This window comes from Dromiciops gliroides, chromosome 5 (assembly GCF_019393635.1).
Source record: "Dromiciops gliroides isolate mDroGli1 chromosome 5, mDroGli1.pri, whole genome shotgun sequence".
Classification (NCBI taxonomy): domain Eukaryota; kingdom Metazoa; phylum Chordata; class Mammalia; order Microbiotheria; family Microbiotheriidae; genus Dromiciops; species Dromiciops gliroides.
In genome coordinates, this window is record NC_057865.1 from 231,901,923 (window position 1) to 231,924,939 (window position 23,017).

The 23,017-nt window shown below is 36.0% G+C and overlaps 1 protein-coding gene across 5 annotated transcripts in view; it reads right to left on the reverse strand.

Moving 5' to 3' along the window:
• Positions 1 to 23,017, reverse strand: part of TAFA2 (TAFA chemokine like family member 2) — a 578,300-nt gene that overhangs the window by 14,266 nt on the left and 541,017 nt on the right. The window contains exon 6 of one of the 5 annotated variants that reach the window (XR_006353324.1): positions 610 to 848. The exons of the other annotated variants lie outside the window; for them this stretch is intronic. The gene's annotated coding sequence lies outside the window, so the exon portion shown is untranslated. The remainder of the gene's footprint in view (positions 1 to 609; positions 849 to 23,017) is intronic. 5 annotated transcript variants of the gene reach the window in all.

A 23,017-nucleotide genomic window follows, 5' to 3' on the forward strand; every position in this document is an offset into this window, starting at 1 on the left:
TGTTCAGTCATTCATTTTAGTATTGGGGAAATCTCACCTGAGCCTATGGGATTTGATTGGGTCAAAAAACAATCTTCATTTGGTTGACAAAGATTAAATAGAAATCCAGAGGATTATGTTCACATTCAAGGCAGAGAATCAGATGGCTTAATTCATTTCACTCTATTTTCCTGAGTTAATAGATGTTTTCAGCACTGACAGAGGCCAAGAAGACACCCTTATAGCCTGTGTCACCCATTATTTAGCCTTTGAAAAAGCAAGATACAGAGAAATTGCAACTGATGGTATGAGATGTCTAATTGAATAGACCAAAGATTACAAACTGGCTTTTGGTGACCAATTGAGTTCATAGAGTAGAACTAGGTCAGTCCACTTCTGCTCCTTTCAGAGAAGAAAATGTAAAGCAATTTCCCAAAGAAAGGAATCCCTGTAGGTAGCCAAGTATTTCCTTCTTGCTCAGTAAGAGGGTTCTCTACCCTCTGACCCTCCTTCCCTAAAGCTTCATCAAATGAACCACAGGACCCTTGGAAAGCAGGGGTGCCTAGAACACTAGCAGGAGCTATGATAAAGAGGATGTCACAGTTAATCCTTTTAAGATGGTGTACACACCTGCTGCTTTGTGAGAAATAAACCAGGACGGGAGCACATTTCTGGAGTGGTTTTGACTCAACGAAACTTCTGGCCCTTCCTTAGAATCCGACCAACACTAGGATACATCACAACTAGTGCTCTAACGTGGAGCCAGATTGTTATTTTGTGTGTGGAATAATCAAAAATTGTCATCAGGCACAGCAGAAACCTCCTCTTTCTACTTCTCCATTCGGACTTGAAGAGTTTTACACGTTTGCCTAAGGAATAAACACATGTCAGGTACTCTACTGTTCAAATGTTATTTACACATAACAAACCTTGAGGAAAGGGGACATTTTTACTTTAGAGAAAAAAGTGTAAAGTGACAAAGTATTTTTTATCAGCAAAAATAACGTCCTTTACCCCACCCACCCCATAAATGTGCATCATGGGAAAGCCTTTATATACTTCAGAGCAAAATGGTCAATTGAATTGTTGTCAATCTCAAAACATGATTTTCATTTCAGTGAAGCCTAAATACCCACAGACATTAATGAAAACAGAACAATTTTGATAACATATGGTACAAGAATAACAAAGACCCTTAGAATTGGTGAGAAAAAATGTTAGGAATCATAAAAAAGAATATAGGACAGAATATAAATATCACTAATTATAAGACATGAGGGGACACTGAGCTCAATATAGATGGTAGAAAGATGGCATCATATAGACATTATTAGGAAACCCACTCAGTTCCCCCCGCCAAAATCTCAGAGATATCAAAACAGCATAGTTTCAAGTTTTATAGAATCGAGGAGCTCCTAAGAAATAATGAGGTTATTGTATAATTTACATTGTGCTTAGGTAGATTGTGTAAGTTAAGTAATATGAAAGTAGCTTTGCTACACAAAACTAAAGAGAAATGATCATTAAAAAATTTAATAGTTTGAAGTCTAATGAATTATTTACTGAAAGAATGCCTTCCTTTTAACATTGGATCATAGATTTAGAGCTGAAAAGTACCTTAGAAAACTAGTTCAACCCCCTTACTTAACAGATGGGGAATCTGAGGTCCTAAGAGGTTCAGTGGATTTACCCAAGGTCACTTAGTTATTAAATGATGAATCTGAGGGTTGGATCAAGGTCCTGTGACCTCAAATCCAACACTGTCCCTTCTCTCTTTTACTAATCCTGAGATGAATATGACGGCAATGTGGCTGAGGCAAATATGTCATTGTATAACAAATTCAATGATGTCTATTCACTATAGGTTACCTGCTTCATGTATGTAGTTATTCCAAGCCAAGTTCATTGATAAACCAATTATTTTGGTAGCTTCCATGGTCATTTCCATGTTTGTACCACTTAGCTGAGAATATGTTGATTTAAGCCTATGCATTAAGCTCAAGAACTTCATATATTTTAGAATAAAATAAAACCAAAGGACAGTTGAAGAAATATAACATTTCTCTATCCTCCATAGCTCTATTCTCTACTTACCAACTATTCACTATCATTTATATAGTACTTTAAGGTTTGCAAAATCACTTTACAAATATTATCTCATTTTATCCTTACAACAAGCCTGAGGGGTAAGGGGTTGCTATTATTCCCAGTTTACAGCTAAAGAAACTGAGGCAGACATAGCTTAAGTGACTGGCCCAGGATTACACAGATACTAATTGTCTAAGGCCATATTTGAACTCTGGTCTTCCAGATTCCAGGCCCCAAACTCTGCACCGTGGTAGCACCTAGCACCAAAGTTACACCTCTTTTGTGAAACCTTCCCTGATACTCCAGTTGCTAGTATAATTATCCTTTCCACATCACAGGGGTTAGGGGCCCAGCACCCTGCAATCTGGAAAATCCATGTAAAATTTTTTCATCTTGCCTTCATACCAGAGAAGTCTGAATTATTATGGTATTAAAGGATAAAACATGTTGATGTTATATAATACCATACATATATTTTATGCATTTCTGAGTTTCTAAACTTTTTGGTGTTATCTGCTGGCCTCCACATGTCATCTGCAGCTTCTACAAAATTCCCCCAAAATTCCAATTTAATTTCTTATGCCAACCTGCAATATATTGAAACAGTCACAACATGGAAGGGATAACTGTACTCTCTCACTCTCATCAAATAATGTTTCACTGACTTATTTTACATAAAATTTTGCCCCTCAAGAATGGCCTTTGAACTCAGATACACCTTTTCATCATGTATAGGAATAATCATTGGATCATAGGTTCACAGATTGAGAGCTGAAAAATTATTAGAGGTCAACTGGCCTAATTGGCTCATTTTACAGTTGGCTTGTTTCATACTCCTCTTTCTTGGGTGAAAGATGGAAGACTGACAAGTGTCTGGGGCAGGAAGAAAAACAGATATTTTCAAAAGGAAAAAAATAGCATATGGACTCACCCTGAACAAGTAAGGGGAACAACTAGCTGACCTAACAGGTCATTTCCTCCATATTTAATTTATTTGATTATTCCCATGATTCTCTAGTTTCAAAACTTGACATTATGGATTTGCATGGGTCTTGACATTCAGATTCACATTTGAGCCTCTGATATTCAAATTTATTCACATTTGGAAATGACCTGATTTTTTCAAATAAGATAAATTCATGAAAATAATAAAAGGAGAAGATAATGCTGCAGTATGATGCTTTAATTAGTATTAGGCTAGCCCCTTGGGATGTAGGAAATGTCCAAATGCATAGATCAGAGTTGATCCTGGCATATATATTACAGCTAACATTTCAGATAGAAATTAGCTTAATTTTTTTTAATGTGCTCCTACCCTCCAGGAAGGGTTTTGCCTGGAATATTTAGTAGAGGCAACTGTCCTGCTCCTGTTTAATATGATTTCTCAAGGCAGCTGAGATGTCCCAGACTAAACTTGCTACAATGAAATGTACCTGACAAATATAGTTAAGGTTAGTACAATTCAAAAAGAAATGATAGCACACCCATCCTGATGCTTAATATCTGAATATTTATAGTTATAAATGAATTCTCTCTCTGTCTCTATTGATGTCTCTGTCTCTCTTTCTGTCTCTGTCTCTCTCTCTCCCTCCCCTCAAAGACTGATGCTATACAAATCAAAATGTAACCCCAATTTTGCATAGGAAAAGGCATTATTGCATATTTATGCCCTTGCCTCTTTAATACTCTGTAGTTTCTACAACATTATACTGTCTTGGCTCACCTCTTCTTCCTCCAACTTTTTAATTTACAAAGAGCCCCAAACTCTGGACTATAAGTTCTTCATATGCATGTATTTATATATGTATGTACATGCATATATAGTATGTTTGTTTACATTTGTGTACACGTGCATGCACACGTGTTTATGTATGTATGTGTATATGTATATATATATATATATAGCTGAGGCAGCTATATACTGTGCCTGGAATCAGAAGGATCTGAGTTCAAATCCAGATTCAGATACTTATTAGCTGTGTGACCCTGGGCAAGTCACTTAACCTCTGTTTTCTTCAGTTTCCAAAATCAATTGTAAAGTAAGGACAATAACATCGCCTATCTTGCAGGATTGTTGTAAAGATCAAATGAGATAATATTTGTAAAGTGCTTAACACAGTGCCTGGAATATAGTAGGTATAATGCTTATTCCTTTCCTTTCCAAATTTTAATAATATAGGTGTTGGAACTGAGGCCTAAAGATATTAAATGATTTGTCTTAAGGCAAACAGTTATTAAGTCCCAGAAATGGGAGTGGAACATGCTTAAAGTTTAAATATTTACTCTTTCAAAAACTATAAATTCATTTCTTCTTTTCTTTGAAATAATAATATTCCATACACACACACACACGCACACACACACACACATATGTGTGTGTGTGTGCGTGTGTGTGTGTAACACCTACCATTTATAAAACATAGGTCAAATTCTCCTAAAAATGAATCTCCTATGAAGGTTACAATATGTGGTCATAATAAAACGCATACATTTTACCTCTTAGGTATACTGTATAATTGAATATATATAAATGTATATATCTATATATACATCTATCTATCTATCTATATATATATATATATATATAACATAGTATTTTCAAAATACATTGGTTGATTAATTTGCTATTTAACTGGGAATCATTTTCAGTGCTAGTTAGTTGCTGAATACTGTGTAAATTCTTTGAATCACCATTCACTTTGTGTCCATTTAATGCAATTGAAATAAAAGATAAAGGGGAAGGAAATCAGTATTTGTATACTGCCTACTATGTGCCAGGCACTGTGCTAATGGTTTTTTTATATATTATCTCATTTGACCCTCACAATAGACATGTGAGTTAAGTGTTATTATCCCCACTTTATAATTGAAGAAACTAAGGCACACAGAGGTGAAATGATTTGCCAAAGGTCACATATCATGTTTTTGAGGTCAGATTTGAATTCAGGATTTCCTGACTCTGAGCCCAGTAGTCTACTTCTTCTACTGAGAATTATTAATGTTCAAAAAAATATTATACATCTTAAATAAATTTTAATGAGTTAGTTTATATAATAAAGATTAGCTTAATTTTAATGTAAATCACCCTAAATGAATTTCCAAAAGAATAGTTGACTTTGCCATACCTGGTGTATGACATTTAAAAGAAAAATCATAATAGTGCTGTTAATTAGCACAAAACATTAATTTTTTAAAGTGCCAAAAGTTTTGATGTAGGGGTAGAGAATGAAAATAATCGAATTAAATTGAACTCTGTGTCCTCAATTCTTTATATAAAAAATAATATACAGCTTCTAGAAAGTTACAGATTTTAAAATTTGATTTTAAAATCAATTTAAAATCATGCATTCAATTCAATTCAATTCAATTCAATAAGCGCATGTTAAATCTTTACAGCTAGGTCCCAGTTAGTGCAAAAGCAGATCCCATGAAGGGGCCCCAGGTATTCAAATTTGTACTATTTGAAGTTAGTATTATGTAAAATATGGTAATTGGATCCAGCCAACAGTAAATATGCCATGCAAATTCAAATAGTACCATCATTTCATGGCATTCATTATTCACAGTAACCATGACCTGGCTGTAATATACAGAGAGCATTGAACTAAGGCGGGGGGAAAATACTGGTCAGCCCTTGCCTCGAAGCGTTAGATTTATTTAGTTGGTTTCAGTAAGTACACATTGAAAAGAAGACTAGCATGTTGAGTGTTTTTATTTTAAATAACATCAGTGAATTATCGCAATTTGAGATTAACATGAGTTTGGAAGAGTTATGGAATGTGCAATTTTTGCCACAATCAATGTGGCTTCTTGAAATGGAGTCATGTTAATCCTATTAAGTAGATCCAGATTCATTGTTTTCATTAAAATATTAATGTAAAATCCCATTATAAATTAGCTGATATTTTTTCTGTAGCAATAGAAATACTGTTAAAAAAAAAAAGAACAGATTATGTTGGGCTACTTTTCAGATTGTAATGGAAAAAAATTTAGTAATTTAAACAGCATCTATCCCAACATTTCTGGGCTGTTTAATCCCAACAGTATTTAACAGACAGGATTCCCTGTAGGTGTTTGTGTGTGTGCACATGCATGCGTATATAGGTATTAACATGTGTAGACATCATAACCACACCCCAGAAAATAGGGTTGAGAGAAGGACAAAACACCATGTTTGCATTTCCCCTTTGAGGTTTTTCAAAAAGCATTTTTGGATGTGGTCTCACTCCCTAATGAGACCCAGCAGCCCTAATGTTTATTTGTACAATAAATAAATCATTAGGTTGGGAACAGACTATCTCTACTAATGTACCACTCACAGAACATTAGCGTATTGCCACAGTTTAGTTATAACATAAACAAATACTCCTGATGAGATAAAGTTTCATATTGTTACTGAAAACTTATCTCACAAATATAAACACATTTTTATCAAGGGGACTAGAATGAGTTAATTTAAGACTTACAGGGTAGACACATGTTGGTGGCCAAATTCTAGTCCAAATGAGTAGGTCAGTATGAATGATCTTATGTGTGCTATAACTATAAGAAATATACCCCTAAAGTAAGGACATACATGTTGTGTCCACTGTTAAATATTGTGTCAAATATCGGTGATGATTCTGTTTGCTTTTGTAATTCCGAGTTTGCTGCAGGGGGATTACTGTGTAGAGATAAATGTGTAGAGATGGAGATAAGCAGAAGTTCCCATAAGATGTAAGCCCCATATGTCTGATGTTTTTATAAACCACCAAGCAGGACATGGGCCAGGATAAACCCTTTTCCCCAATCTCAACCAACAGTGACGGCCCTATACCTCCAAATCCTAGATTTTAAAGTGGAAATAAATATAAAACTGGACAAATAGGGTCCCTCAAGGTATAAAAGCAAAGAAACCAAGCCAGTCTTTGTGTTTCTACTCTTTTTGTGGACGTGGTACCATATGTCAACATTCAGGTACATGTTCAGAAGATGTGCCCCTATCAGGGGACCCATATCAGCTGGGTCTCCCCCTACTTGTACCCAATATGTGGAACTTGTTTGCTTGAAAGTTTCACTAAAGAAAAGTGGAAACAAAAGTATTGATGTATATTATGTGATTTATCTGCTAAGCAAAACAGAAGCATATCACTGTGGTTCAAACCTTTGGAGATGGGAAGAATTAACCACCTCAGTCACAGTGGCCCAACCATGCAGAAAGATGGCTTGTCACCAGATATTATAAATTTCCATCCCCCAAAGAATACAGCTAAACACTTTGTGTGAAAAAAAAATATCCAGGGATTTTCATGAATTGTAAGTTCAATATTAGTCAATAATACAACATGGCAGATAAAAAGCCAACAAAGACTTAGGCTATATTGATCTAAGATAATATTCAGAACAAGGGGGATTATACTTCTGTTATTCTGTGGCCTGGTCAGATCATATCTGAACTCTTTAGTTTGATTATAACTCTCTCATTTATAATGGAACTTAAAAAATTGAATAATATTCTAATAACTATCACTAGAATGGTGGAAAGACTGGAAATCAAACAATATGAAGATTAGTTGAAGAAACAGATGATATTTTGCTTGAAGAAATTATCTTTAAGGGCAACATAATAATGGGCTTCAAGTATAATGATAATAATAGATTCCATTTTGATAATGCATTTATATTTATATAATGTTTTACAAATATCTTGTTTTACCCTCAAAACCACCATGGGAGGTAGAGGTCATTATTATCCCTACTTTACAAATAAGTAAACTGAGGCAGAAAGAGGTTGTTACTGGGGAGATAGGTGGTATAATTATCCCCATTTTGACAGTAAGGAAACTGTGGTAAAAGTTAAATGAATTGTATAGGGTTAAACAGCTTGTAAGTGTCTGAGGCTGGATTTGAACTCAGATCTTTCTGACTCTAGGCCCAATGCTCTATCAGCTATGTCATTTATCTTTAAATATGAATATAGTGTATAAAATATATATGGTTGTCATATAGAAGAGGATTATGCTTGTTCCTGATAAGAGAGTAGGAGCAATGGGTTATAATTACAAAGAGGCAGAATTTGGATCAATTTAAGGAAAGCTTTTCCTATTCAGACATCTAGTGCTTCCTGTACCTCTTATCAAATTCTGATGGAGTAAAGGATTTGAAATTATAGCCTCATAACTTAAGACTTACAAGGCATATCAATAGGCAAACAATCTAATCCATATCCAAAAAATAAAAATAAAAAAGCTCCGAGTATAATATATCCAACAAGTGATTATTTAGGCTCTGCTTGAAGACCCCTAAAGAAGGAAAACTCAATAGATCCTGAAGTATGTATTTCCTTGGAAATGATTCCTAACTAATGTCAAGGCATATGATCCCAGGACTGCAAATTACCACCAACTAATTAGATAGTTCTTTCAATTAGAAATACTAGGTTAGGGGCAGCTAGGTGGCGCAGGGGATAGAGCAACGGCCCTGGATTCAGGAGGACCTGAGTTCAAATCTGGCCTCAGACACTTGATACTTACTAGCTGTGTGACCCTGGGCAAGTCACTTAACCCCAATTTCTTCATCAAAAAAAAAAGAAAAGAAAAGAAAAAGAAAGAAATACTAGGTTATAAATCCAGCAACATGGCACAGTGGATGAAGAGCAGGACCTCAAGTCAAGAAGACTTGAATTCTAATTCAGCATCAGACATTTATTTGCCATGACCTGAGATGAGAAGCAAAAGAGAAGAATGAAAGAAAAACAAAGCAACAACCCCTCTACCTTAGTTTCCTCATCTGTAAAATAGAGATAATAATGCCACCTACCTCCCAAGGTTGTTGTGAGGATGAAATGAGATAATATTCATAAAGCATTTAACACACTGCCTGGCACATAGTAAGTGCTTTATGAATGTTGTTCCCTTCCCCTACCTGCAAGTAACTTTCTGTTTCTCCCTGTCCTTTCAAACATCACTAGCAGTGGCACTACAAGTATATTTACCAATTCTTTGAATACCCTAGCATGAATTGCATTTAAACCAAGTGAAGTGAATTCATCAAGGGTGGTTGTGTGCCTTTCCTATCTCCTTGTTTGTCTTCAGCATCCATTTCATGTTTAATCATTATTTTTTTTTAATTCTGACATTTCTAATGCAAAGGTGATGCTCCTTGGCAAGGAAGCCAACCAGAATCGAGCAATTCTGCCTACTCTTTGCTTTTACTTATCATTATCCCATCTACCTGGCTTTTCTTTTCACTCTCCTCTTCCATGAAAAGTAGTTAAAAGAGACTCCACTTTGTCCTTGTCATTGTTCAGCCTTGGTTCATTCTAAACATTATCACTCCTGACACTGCTTAGTTTTACAGGCCTGTACCATGTTTTTAATATTCATCATTTGTTACCTGCTTCTGTTTCTATCTTCTAAACATATCTATTAAACAACAGGCCAAACCAGTCCCCTTTTTATAGTATTAATCAACTATGATAGCCCAATCCCTCTACAGCCTAGATCTTGAAATGGTAGTGAGTAAAAAAAAATATCTTAGAAGCAGGATCCCTCTGGGCATAAAAACAAAAATACCAAGCCAGTCTTGCTGTTTCTACTCATCCCTGGATATGGTGTCATGTCAATGTGCAGCTACACATGCCCAAGAGATGTGCCCCCTGCAGAAATGAACTGACACATACCAGGAGGCCAAAAGTAGCCATGCGTCCACTTTACTTGGAAGTAGCCAAGCTGGTTGCTTTAGACCAGTGCTGTCAAACTCAGATAGAAATTAGAATCACTGAACCATACATAAGGATCCCTGAAGGCCACATGTTGACTTAGGAAACCATATATCAACATTATCTATGTTTTACTGTATTTTTATTCATTTTGTTATATTTCCCAATCACACTTTAATCTTCTTTGGTATTGATATACCTGCTTCAGACAAAGGCCTAAAACCTTTGGGTTGACTTTTCATCCTCTTCATCAGACTTGCTACTCTATCCCCAGAACAGCATTCTTGGAGAGTTTCCTATGATTTTTTTGGAATGATTTCTCCTATAGAATTTTAGTCTGTGGAATCCTACCTATACTTTTTCTGAACCCTTTGAGGTCTACTCTTACGAAGTCTTATGTGCATGTCAGACTATGCCTGGCTTTCCTTTCCTAACCTCTAGGAAAGATTAATCATTTTTCAATAATATCACAATAATTTTCACAATAGCAGCCTGCTCTTCCATATTAGTGAGGATCACACAGAACAGAATTTCCTCTTGTTTATTTATTTGTTTATATTCTCTTGTTGATTCACCATCTTTTGAAGCATGAAGTAATCATTGTTTGGTCAAGAAGTAACCACTCTAGGGCAGCTAGGTGGTGCAGTGGATAAAGCACCAGCCCTGAATTCAAGAGGACCTGAGTTCAAATCCAGCCCCAGACATTTAACACTTACTAGCTATGTGACCCTGGGCAAGTCACTTAACCCTCATTTCCCCACCAAAAAACAAAACCAAAAACAAAAAAAACAGAAGTAACCACTCTGTTTTCAGAGAAAGAGCTCTAAGTATATGTCTAGATAATTGAAACCCCTCTTAATCATTCTATCATGCCTCTGAACAAGGCTTACGTTCTTTTTCCTAAAGTGATCTATTTCTTCTTTCTATCCAGGTGGTCTCTAATATGTTCCACTGACAAAATCTCTTCTGTTTCACCCTCTCTTGATTTTCACTCAATTTGCTCACTTGAGTATGCTTGCTTAATATATGAGTACTCCCCTTTTAACTATCATATTTCTTTTGAATAAGATATGCACAGACACAACCATGTTTCAGACATGGGTTTCATCTCATCAAGTATTGTGGATACTTATGAAGTTAAATTTGTCCACTTGAGCTTTTATTGCTAGTTCCTGTTGAATATTGCATAAACTTTGTGTGTTTGTATATAGAAATTGAGGCCATGGGTTTCTACTACTACTACTACTACTACTACTACTACTACTACTACTACTACTACTACTACTACTACTACTACTACTACTGATTTCTTTCTTGGATTTTTTTTCTTCTGTAAATTTCTGAGTGTCTCAACTGTTCTTCTTTCCTCGTAGTCATTCTCTTCGATTTCTTTTGTTTTTTGTTTGTTTGTTTGGGGGAAATGAGGGTTAAGTGACTTGCTCAGAGTCACACTTCTAATAAGTGTCAAGTGTCTGTGGCCAGATTTGAACTGAGGTCCTCCTGAATCCAGGGCCGGTACTCTATCTACTGTGCCACCTAGCTGCCCCAGATGCTCTTTGATTTCTAAGTTGGTGGATATACATAAGGAGCTTTCTCCCTCCATCTTTTTATTGTAAAGCTTTTTTTATTAGCTATATAAGTCACTAGACAAATATATTCTTCTTAACCATTGTTAGATGTAATTCATGCACAGTAAGTTATAAATCACAGATTCAGAGAACCTTGGAAATGGAAGGGAACTTAGAAATCACCTAGTTCAGTTGTCTAATTAATATAATAATTTTTTCACACAAACTATGTTTTAATATTCACAATGTAAAAGGGCTACTTCAAAAGAAATGTCACTTCATTGGACAGTTCTAATTGTTAAAAAAAAAAAAAAACAAGTTGTATTTTGTGTTTTTTTTAATATCCCAAAGCAAAATCAGTCACTATCATTTTGATTACTAGGTCCTCATTCCACACTTTGTATAACAAGTAAATGTTGGTGTTTTTCTTTTCAGCTTAAATTTCCTTCATGTGTTAAATGGCTGCCCTTATGATTTTAGTGAACTTTTAGACACTTCTAATTCTCCAAAGCCTCTCTTAAATTGTACTGCCCCAAACTCAGGTCCTTATTCCAAATAAAGTCATTCTAACAGACACAGAATATAATGGGACGATCACTTTCCCTTATTCTAGACTGAGACAGAATGATGCAATGGATGAAGAGCAGGCCTCAGAGCCAGGAAGACCTGGGTTCAAAGCCTCCTTGGTGCTGTAACCCTCCCAGAGTTGGGACTCTTAGCAACTCTTTAAGAATGTAAGTGGAAAAAAAGAAGACAACCTAAAATTGGTAGTGCTAATTTCTTTATTCAGAAGGTTCCCCTATAACAATAAAATCATAGTTCTAGTCCTTATTCCTATACTTCTGTTGATTTTGCCTAAATAACAAAATGAACTAATGCCTTGTTACTCATTCAATTAATCAGTCGGTCATTTGGGAGACTGAAACCAGACAATTGCATTTATTGAATCCTGGGATAATTATGTATTCCCATGAATTAGAGTTTTGAGGTAAAGGAATGGGTCTCAAATGGAATTTCAGGTATTAGCCAGCTGATGGGGAAAATTATTTAATGAGTCTCCTTGGACTTTTTTAGTCCTCATTAAAAAAAATAGCATTTAGGGTGTCCATGCATAAAAAAAACTCTGGAAGTTGCCCATAAAATTTTCCGAGTAATGTGGCCAATGCATGCCACATTAAACTAAACTAAAGCAAATTAAACTTTCTCTCCAACTCTGCACTCACTTCTAGGCTATTATAAAGCTACAAATAAAGTATATGGAATATTATTGACACATTAGCACCTGGCTCAATCACAGACTATCTAATTTTTCTGTAGGATTCTGAAGGCATGCATATGCTGCTTATTCACCATTTTTAATTGTGCAAACCAGGGCCAAGTTTGGAAAATAGACTCTCAGTGATAATTTCTAAAATAGCCTCTCTTTCCTGGAAATGTTGTACAATGATGGCCAAGGCATACACTCCCAGGACTGCAAAATTGCTATCATCTAAGTAAGTAGCTCTTTTAATTAGAAATACTAGATTAGACATGCTACTTTGGTAAATAATGCTTTTCTGAATGCATATGCCCAGACAGCTCACTCCCATCTTCACAGGGGACCAAAACAAGAATTTTGAATACCTCTGTTGTTGATGCCCTGTTCTGACCTCAGGGACTTGGCTATCCTTCAGAGTGGTTTATTTTTTTAATTTTTTTCAAAATGTTTTTTAAAAAATATATATCCTGCTCATTCTGCATTCTAAAGCCTACCCACAATATGTGTTTTGCTACGTTCAAAAGTTCCATTCATACTTATTATAGTAAAGAGACAAAATGGTACTGGGGAAATAATACTGGCTAATGTTTAAAGATCAGTGTTTGAATAGGAATCTAGGCCTTTCTCTCTCTCTTTACCAAATTCTTATTCTCCTTAATAAATGCTTAAAAGTCTAACTCTTGCTAAAGCTTATAATTTATTGGCGACCACTCATTAAATATTTTAGACAGTTTAGCTAGAATTTTAGCCCTTAACATTACTTATGGAACTTTGGACAAATTATGTAACCTGTCTGGGCTTAGGTGTCCTTTTCTGCAAAATGAGGAAGTTGAAAATGGTCACTGAAGTCTCCTCCATGAGATTTAGTGATAACAATTACTCATTTAGACCACTGATGGAATTAAAAAGTGTGTATAGAAATATACAATTACAATTGTTATTGCACTAAATTAAATGAACTATATTTAGTAAAAATTAACCTAAAGTTGTTTACTATGAATTTTCTCTTTCATAAAGTTCATCTTTATAAAGTTTTGCTCTCATGAATTTGTTGAGTTCGTGACAAAAGTATAAAATTAAAATCTAAAAGTCTGTATTCTAAGTATAATCTTATTTCCCTACACTTCTCGTTGCCTTGTCACTAGCCCTAGCAATTACTTTCATGGAAGAGTGGACCATAAGAAGACATCAGAGTCCAAAGTCTCTAAAGAATGTCAAGGCATTCTGGCCTAATTGACTAGGATTCAATTTTATATTTAATTAGAAAAAAGACCAAGAGAACAAAAGCAAATAGGACCTTTAAAAGAGAAAAATGTTGATTTCTGGGGTGGAGCCAATGTGGCAGAGGAAAGGCAGTAAGTTCTTGGAACCCACACTAAGATCACTCCAAAAAACCTCTGAATAATGCCATGGGATAATTCCTGGAGCAGAAAAACCCACAAAAGAAAGGGCTGAGATCATTGTCCAACCAAAGATGACTTAGAAGGTCAGCAGAAGGGGGTGTGTTGTGCTGAGGCAGGAGTGGAGCCCAACCCCACAGTTACACTAACACAGATCCAGTCCCAGGCAGGTTGAGCCAGAGAAAGAGACCCCCGGAGCCTCTGAATCAGATGCAGTGCCAGTGTTGTCTGGAACTAAGCTCACAGTCTGGTGAAAGGGCTGAACCCTTGGCAAGGGGGAGATTACAGGGGTCTCTGCTGGTACTGAGGCAGAACTTGGGTTTTTCAACCCGTGCTGGGAACCAGGAAGTAGGCCTGAGTAGCAGTGTCCCAGGTCGGAGAAGGGCACAGGCTGGTCAGAGCTAACAACCACAGCACACAAAGTTTTTCTGTCTGCTTAATTAGCAAGTTGGCCTGGGGTTATCTACTGACCAGGGAACAGGCCAGGTGAGTGAAGAACCTGCCCCTCCTTAAATCATACCACCTAGGACCCCCTGAAATTTGGAACAGTGAAGCCTGGGAACAGTGCCCCTTTTTAAAGAGCAAGACAGAGAAAGTAAAAAGAAAGTCTGTCAAGTAAAAGACAGACAAGATGAGCAGACAGAGAAAGGTGAGTACCATAGAAAATTTCTTTAGTGACAAGGAAGATCAAGGTGCACCCTGAGAAGAGGATAGCAATGTCAGGGCTCCTACATACAAAGCTTCCAAGAAAAATATGAATTGGTCTCAGGACATAGAGGGATTCAAAAAGGACTTTGAAGATAAAGTAAGAGATATAGAGGAAAAATGGAAAGAGAAATGAGAGTGGTGGAGGTTCATGAAAAAAAAGTCAACAGCCTGAAAATCCAAATTGACCAAATGGAAAAGGAGGTACAAAAGCTCTCTGAAGAAAATATTGTTTAAAAATTAGGATTGAGAAAATAGAAGCAAATGATTTTATGAGAAGTCAAGACGCAATAAAACAAATCCAAATGAATAAAAAAAAAATAGAGGGCAACGTGAAACATCTCCTTGGAAAAACAGCTGACCTGAAAAATAGATCCAGAAGATATCATTTGAAAATTACTGTACTACCTGAAAGTCATGATCTAAAAAAGAGCTAGACATCATCTTGCAGGAAATTGTCAGGGAAAATTGCCCTGATATTCTAGAAGCAGAAGGTAAAATAGAAATTGAAAGAATCCCTGATCACCTCCTGAAAGAGATCCTAAAAGGAAAACTCCTAGTGAACCCTATTCCTTGATATATCAATAAACATATTGAATATTGAATCTTGCTGATTGAAGCCTTATTCCTTTTTGATAAATTGATCACCACTTTAAGTATCTGCTACTGTTATACTAGAGAATTCACGTATAAGATGATGTGGTTTACTTGCTAAAAGAAGATTATGCAATAATGTCTAATATAATCAGCTATTTACATTCATTTATCATTTATATGTCATTATACTCTGGGTATGGTTGGAATTATTGTATATATCACTAGTATATCCTCAGTTATGCAGCATAGCACGCACTCTTACCATCATACTGTCTTTGGTGAAATTAATATGAGATTTAGGAAGTATAGAAACTTATCATTTCAGAGACTAACTTACTGTGAACTTTAATGCAGGCCCTGAAGAGAATATATGTGCAACAAAAGGAGAGACAGGTATATGAAAGTCCATGGTTTGCTTATGATGGCGACTATGTAGAGCACAATTACTAGACACAGTCCAGTTTCATCCTCTCTCTTTCCTAATATAACCTAATTTAACTGAACTTGTTTTCTTTTTGTCTCACTCAGTCAAATCTCCTGTGGCCTAGCACAATCACTGGCTGTCTCAAAACTATGGGATATGGTATGATAATATTTCCATAACATTTTTCAGGTGTCGTGAACACATACTAAATTTGGCTTTCATCCAGACACATGGTGGTAAGAAGTGTTACAGATTGCATAACTACCTCAACCTTCTATTATATAAAGGAGGGAATGTAATGGAATTTATTAATTTGATTATTGACAATGCTATGCTAAGGTTTAGTAAAAATCCAGCAATTCAAACAATTAAAGAAGAGAATCCAGCTTTTCAGACCAGAGTCCAGAATCCAGTTTTCCAGATCAGAGTCCAGAGTCCAGAGCCCAGTTTTCCAGACCAGAATCCAGCTTCTTCCTGATGACATCTTACCACTTCAAGAAGGCAAGAGAACTCAGAGACTTTATATGAACAGTTTTGTTTTGTTAGTTTTTGTTATCTCCTTCTGTTATTATATACCATCTGTAATATGTAATCATTTGAGAGTTGAGCGCATGCTACTAAAGTGGCATTTGAAGGACCCGCCCTTTTGGGGAGGAGACCATGAGGAATGGCCGTGTGCCTGCTGCTGCCTGGAGAGCTGGCCAAGCACGCCGTGTCCGAGAGCACCAAATTCCGAGACAGCAGTTTAAAAACTGAGGGTGGAACAGAAGTGGAGTCTCTCTCTCTCTCTCTCTCTGGCATTTCAGCTTAGCCGTTAAGGTGCATGCTTTTGGTGTTTGGTGCTGGTTCTCAGCCTGGCAGGCAGTTTGGGATTCAGTGAGTTTTATAAGGGAATATAGACTAAGCTTAGATCTAAGATTATTCATTTGTATTTCTACTTTCCTATTTCCCTAACTGGTATCACCTTTTTGTTGTCTAATTAATTCCCAAACAATAAAAACTAATCCCTCACTGACTAAAGCTCAGAGACTTCTTTTTCTTAGTGGTCTGGGAGATATATAAGGGAAAAGTTAAAGGGGGAGTTTAATGCTCGTATATCCAATTTTGAATCTCACACTAGGAATATTATAGCCAAATTCCAGAGCTCTTGGGTCAAGGAGAAAATATTGCAAGCTGCCAAAAAGAAAGAATTCAAGTACTGTGGAGCCACAATCAAGATAGCACAAGATCTAGAAACTTCTACATTAAAGGACAGGAGGGCATGGAATATGATATTCAAGAGTGCAAAGAAATTGGGATTACAACCAAGAATCACATATCCAGCAAAACTGTCTATAATCTTTCAGGAGAAAATGGGACTTCAATGAAAAAGAGGACTTTCAGGTATTCATGATGAAAAGACCTGAACTGAATGGAAAATTTGACTTTCAAATACAAGACCCTAAGAGAAACAGAAAAAGGTAAACAGAAAAAAGAAATTAAGAGGGATGTTAAAAGGTTAAACTGTTTACATTCCTACATGGGAAGATGATACATCTAACTCATAAGAACTTTCTCAGTATTGGGCCAGATGATAGAAATAAATTTAGACATAGAGCACAGGTAGGAATTGATTATGAAGGGATGATATCTGTAAAGTATTTATTTTTTATCTTTTTTTTTGTGGGGTGGTTGGAGTTGGATAAATGCCTGGGGTCATGCAATATATGAGTGTCTTGTGTCTGAGGCTCAGATTTGGCTTGGGTCCTCCTGGGTCTAGGGTGGGTACTTTGTCCACTGTGTTACCTAGCTTCCCCATGATGACATCTTTAGGGTAAAATTGAGGGGTGAGAGGAATGCACTGGGGGAGGGGGAAGGGGAAAGGTAGCATGGGGTGAAATCCCACATGAAAGAAACAAGAAATGATTTATGGAGTGGGAGAGATAGGGGAGAAGCAGGGCAATAAATGAGCCTCAAACTCATCAGAATTGGTTCAAAGACCTTAATCTCATCAAAATTGGCTCAAGGAGGGAATAACATATACACTCAATTGGATAGGAAAAAAAGATAAAAGAAATAGATGCTGAAGTAGGGATGACATCATTCAAAGAATTGAAGTAGGGATGACATTATTCAAAAAATTACATAATGTTACACAAGGAGGGGTTTTTATAAGTCATCTAAACTAAGCCTTTCATTTTACAGATGAGGAAATTAGCATGTGGAGAAGTGAGATAACTTGCTCAAGGTCATACAATGGATTAATGGTGGTCAAGACTCCAGTCCAAGTGCAGATTCTAAAACCAGTGTTATGTATCCTGATGTATGTACCCTGCTAGGATACTATGTTGGATTTCCTGGACTAAAGAAAAGATTGGGATTGGCAAATTCATATATAATATATAACCATGATTGAAAAAAAGATTTAACGTATCCAATGCATAGATATCCAATGTATGGTCAATTCTTGGCCAAGCCTTTAAAGCCCAATCCAAGCCAGACAACTGCTGCCAGGGAGGCTAAGGCTGGTGGATCTCTTGAGCTAGAGAATTCTGAGCTGCAGCCAGTCTGGTGTTCACATTAATCAACTAATTGATTGATTGGTTGATGAATTGCTTATTAAATTAATTAATACGGTGAAGGAAAGGGAAGGGGCACCAGGTTGCTTTAGGAGGGGCAAACTGATACAGGTCAGAAACGGAGCTGGTCAAAGCTTCTAAGCCCAACAGAGTGCCATTAAGCTATGAGAGTGGCCCCTGCCCTAATAACCTGGATGAGAGAATGTGGCCCAGTCTGTACAAAAGTTTAAAAAATATCCCAACACAAAGGCCACCTCTTATGTAGAACCTTCTTCAGTCTCTCAGTCATGATCTTGCCTTTTGAACCTAAAAAATGCTTTGTTTATACACTTACAGAGCATTTTGTTCTAGAGTTCTATCTGTGCTTGTATCACACCTCCCTTATCATACTGTAAGTTATGGGAAGGCAAAGCCAGCTTCTTATCAAAGCCAGCATGTAGCATTTATATATGCATACAACAGGCACTATTAAGAAAATTCAACACTTCAAGCATCAAGTACACATCTTCCAGATGCAAAGTGTTATGTTAGACATTAGGGAAATAAGGACAATAACAAAACTATCCCTTCCCTAAGGTCCTTCTATTCTATTCCAGGGATATAACATGTGCACATTCAAGCAAATATGAAGTACATACATAATAAATACAAATAAATCCTATGAAGGGTAGCTCTCACCACTAACAACTGAGGGGAGATGTTCAGGGGAGGGAATCTGAAGGAGCCCTACTTAGGAGGAAGGAACTGAGCCTTGATGGGAGACAGGTGTTTACAACTGGAAGAAGTCAATGAATAAGTGAGTTCTGTGATTTCAATGCCCTGGGCTTTTTTTTTTTTAAGGGAAAACAATGGTGCTGAAGGGACTGATGAGAAAGGTAAATTTTCATTTTTCATAAACACTGTTTACCTGCAGAGAATGCAAGACTATATTTGAAGTGTGCAATATTTATAGTTCCTGCATTGTAAAGATGAGAATATTTTGGCTCATTTCTCTGTATGGAAGAGATACCTTAATTCAGCTTAGATATTGATTCTCATTCATTTATTGGGAGTAAAGGAAAAAATGAAAGTAATCTGTTTTTTTCCCCTCTCTATGAAAATCACTATATTTATTTTTTTAATCTTTGATGAACATCTCTGCATTTATTTATTATTTTTTTTATTTTTTGGCAGGGCAATGAGGGTTAAGTTACTTGCCCAAGGTCACAGAGCTAGTAAGTGTCAAGTGTCTGAAGCTGGATTTGAACTCAGTCCCTACTGAATCCAGTGTTGGTGCTTTATCCACTGTGCCACCTAGCTACCCCCCAAAATCACTATTTTTAAATGGGAATTTTGGAGGATTACAGAGTTCCCTGCCCTAGAGATCTGTCAGTTCAAAGAGGAAAAGGCAGAAGAACTATATTTTTTATAAAAGAGACCAACTAAGTAACTTCTTGTTAAGCATAATAAGAGTGAGTACACTTGGGAGATACCATGGTTGAAGGAAGTCTAAAACTATACAAAATGAAAACATTGGTTCTTGAATAGGAGAGGGCCAAATGCATCTTTCTTTAGATTTGAAAAAGATTGAATTAATCTAAATGAGTACAGCCAACATGGAACTTGCTGTCCTTCTCAAAAGACAGAAAACACTGAACTATAGAGACAGAATATGTCTCGACTTCCTCAATCAGATAATCCACCAGAAAAATTATATATCTTAATATTAAAAGATGTGTATAACCCTGTTTTTTCTTATGATTCCTTCCAACATTATAATTTTAAAATAATTCTTGCAAAGATTACAAGCTTTACAGCAACTTTTCCCTTTGCTACTTTTATATCATATAATTAGCATATAATTATTTGCTCTTTCACACTAGAAAAAAGTATTATTTTATTAATGACTCCAAAAATTCTTCATTATTTATCTTGGAATGTGAAAAGCCAGAAAGCTTTTCATTTTTTTTCTTTTTTCTTTAAAAAAAAAACCATACTAGTAGTTTCTTAATGGTAGGGTAGGAAGGTAAATGGTTGCAGCTTCCAGTTACAAGTTTTCAGTTATGTAGAAAGAGGAATATACTTTACAAAATATCAGGATTTTAGTAGCATTCTTTAGCAACTAAACATTTTAGTTTAAGGAGAATAGGTACCCAAAACAGAAATGTCTCACTAAGTTGGTTTTTGTTTACAGTTTTTTGTCTTTTTTGTTTTAATAATGGAAAAGAATGAGAGACAGAGAAAGAACACAGAGGCAAAGACAGAAGAAAGGGACTAGCCAGAGAGAGAGGCAGAAAGAGGCAGAGAGAGACAGAAAGACAGAAAAGTGAGGCAGAGAGAAGTAGAAGCTTTCTTTTGAGTCCAGAATGGAGGAAAAGAGAGGCTATGATTAGCACACATAGTATAATCAGCATGGCCCATCCCCTTATACTCTAAATGTTCAGTACCAGAAGGGTACTGTTGGCCTTTGCTAAGAGCCAACTCAGCTCAGCTGCTCCTGTTTTTGGCCAACTGTGTTTCTTGAACATTAGGCCCATTGGAAAGCTCCAGACTGGGGATGTTACAATTATAGTCCAGAGAGTACATACATTATTCTAAATTTTAATCATTTCTCATGCCATTTTTCCAATAGAGATAGATAATCCCACGAGGCCTACATATATTGCTCAAGAAAAACAACTGCTTTTTGGCTGAGAAAAGATATTCTACTACTTTTTAATTCATTCATGCTTAACTTCCAGCCATTCTTATTTGCGGTTGAACTCCTGCCATATAAAATCCGCCTGTTCTTTCTCATCACCACCATGAGAACTACCTTATATGGGAAAAACACAGGAAAAAATATTGATGATGACCAAAATGATGTTTTTTCTTTGTGAAATGGTTGCCACCTAATATGTTACTGAAATTCTATTTCTGCCTGACAGTACTATCATCTTGACAATAAATATGTACAAGGCAATCTAGCATTTTCCTCATGTTCTATGGAATCAAGTGCCATTTTTGCCCTTTTCCATCAATGGCCTTCCATTTCTGAAAACTTTTCCCCCCAACTAGTTTTAAAGTATTTTTCCTAGTTTATTTCAACTGATAGACTAATTGCAATTATTGAAAATATTTCTTTCCTAACCATTGTCTGCTTTTAATATAAAATAATCACCCCTCTCCATCAGTACTGCTTTCTTCGTCTTAGGAATGATAAAAAATATAATAGCATTCTTTGCTTTTTCTTCAGTAATGTTTCATTCAAGTCTCCTTTTTCCTAATCATAAATGAGACTTTTTCTTTCTTTTTTCAAGTTAGAGGACTGGGCAGATTTCAGTGCCGAAAGGAAAGAAGGAAAGATGATGAGTGGCATCCAACATGCCCGTGTTCAGAGTATCAACCCTGACTGAGACTGAGGTATGTCAGAATGAAATAAGTGGGCTGAGCCCCTCTGCACCTATGCCCTCAATCTTTCAAAGATCTTCCTTCATTAAGTTATCAACTATTTGAGAAATGGGGACGGGACATGTCCTTTGAGACTAAAAGGCTGACAACAACAGACTCATTTCAAAGGCAATTTACTATGAGAATTAAGGTCAAACAATTATAATAATTCTAGAACAAATCTAAAGATCTTTATGAAGATGTCTATTTTATATCAATAGCACTTTGGAAAGTTGCATTATCCCTAGTACTTTTAATGAAAATGTAATGCTATTTAAAATAATTAATCTCATCAATATTATGCAGAAATAGCCTACTTCTTACCTACCAAAGTAAACAAAGGTTTTTTGCTTTATTCTTGAATGGAAGAGGTTAGGTGAATTTCTATATATGCCCTTTTGAAATAAAATTGAACTGTTGGGAAAATTAGAAACTTCAATATTATTAATATGGTTTATCATAAAAATAACCTAGCATTATTGGAATATGTTAGAGTAAATCAATATTTGCCAAATGCAGTGTTACCTCACTGGGTAATATAGTGTTTTTTTCTAGTTAATTGACCATATTTCCATGAATGAGGTACATTACGTGAATTGTAGAAATATTTGTTGACTTTTAGCCAACAGGTCACAGAGTCAAAACTATTTTGACAGAATGTTAATTTGATTACACTTGCCGGTTGGTTCCTTCAGTCTAGCTTTTAAGTAACAGATGCCAGAACATATCATTAGGATAAATGGAATCATAGGACTAGCTGAGAGTAGTCTAACAAGCCAGTCTATGTCAGGGCACTCACCTTTGTCAAAAATGACTGCAACTTTTCCAGCCTCCAGTTGTTGTAGAGATTTTGTTTTGATTTGAGTTTCATTTATCTCATTTTCTCTCATTTAATATAATAAAATAGTTAACATTTTTCTAATCATTTGGCTTTTATTGAGCAGCCTGATTCTCCCTAATCTCTAAGTATACCCTTTGGATCAGGGTTTTTTGTTTGTTTGTTTGTTTGTTTTAACAGAACCCATGGGGTGCATGGATGGTCTGTGAACTTGGACTGGAAAATAATCCGTCTTTATTTCAATATATTTGGTTACCTTTGTATTCCTGCATATTTTACTTTGTGCATTTCAAGACATTATTCTGAGAAGGGGTTCATAGGCTTCACCATCAAAAGGGTCCACAGCACATAAAAAGGCTCAAGAATCCAGGCTTTAGAGGCTCATTGGGCATTAAAGTTTTTAGAATTTTTAAATTAAAACTAAAAATTTAATTAGCAGATTCTGTGAAGCATTGTTCAAATTCTCTCATGCTTCACCACATAATACATTGTCAG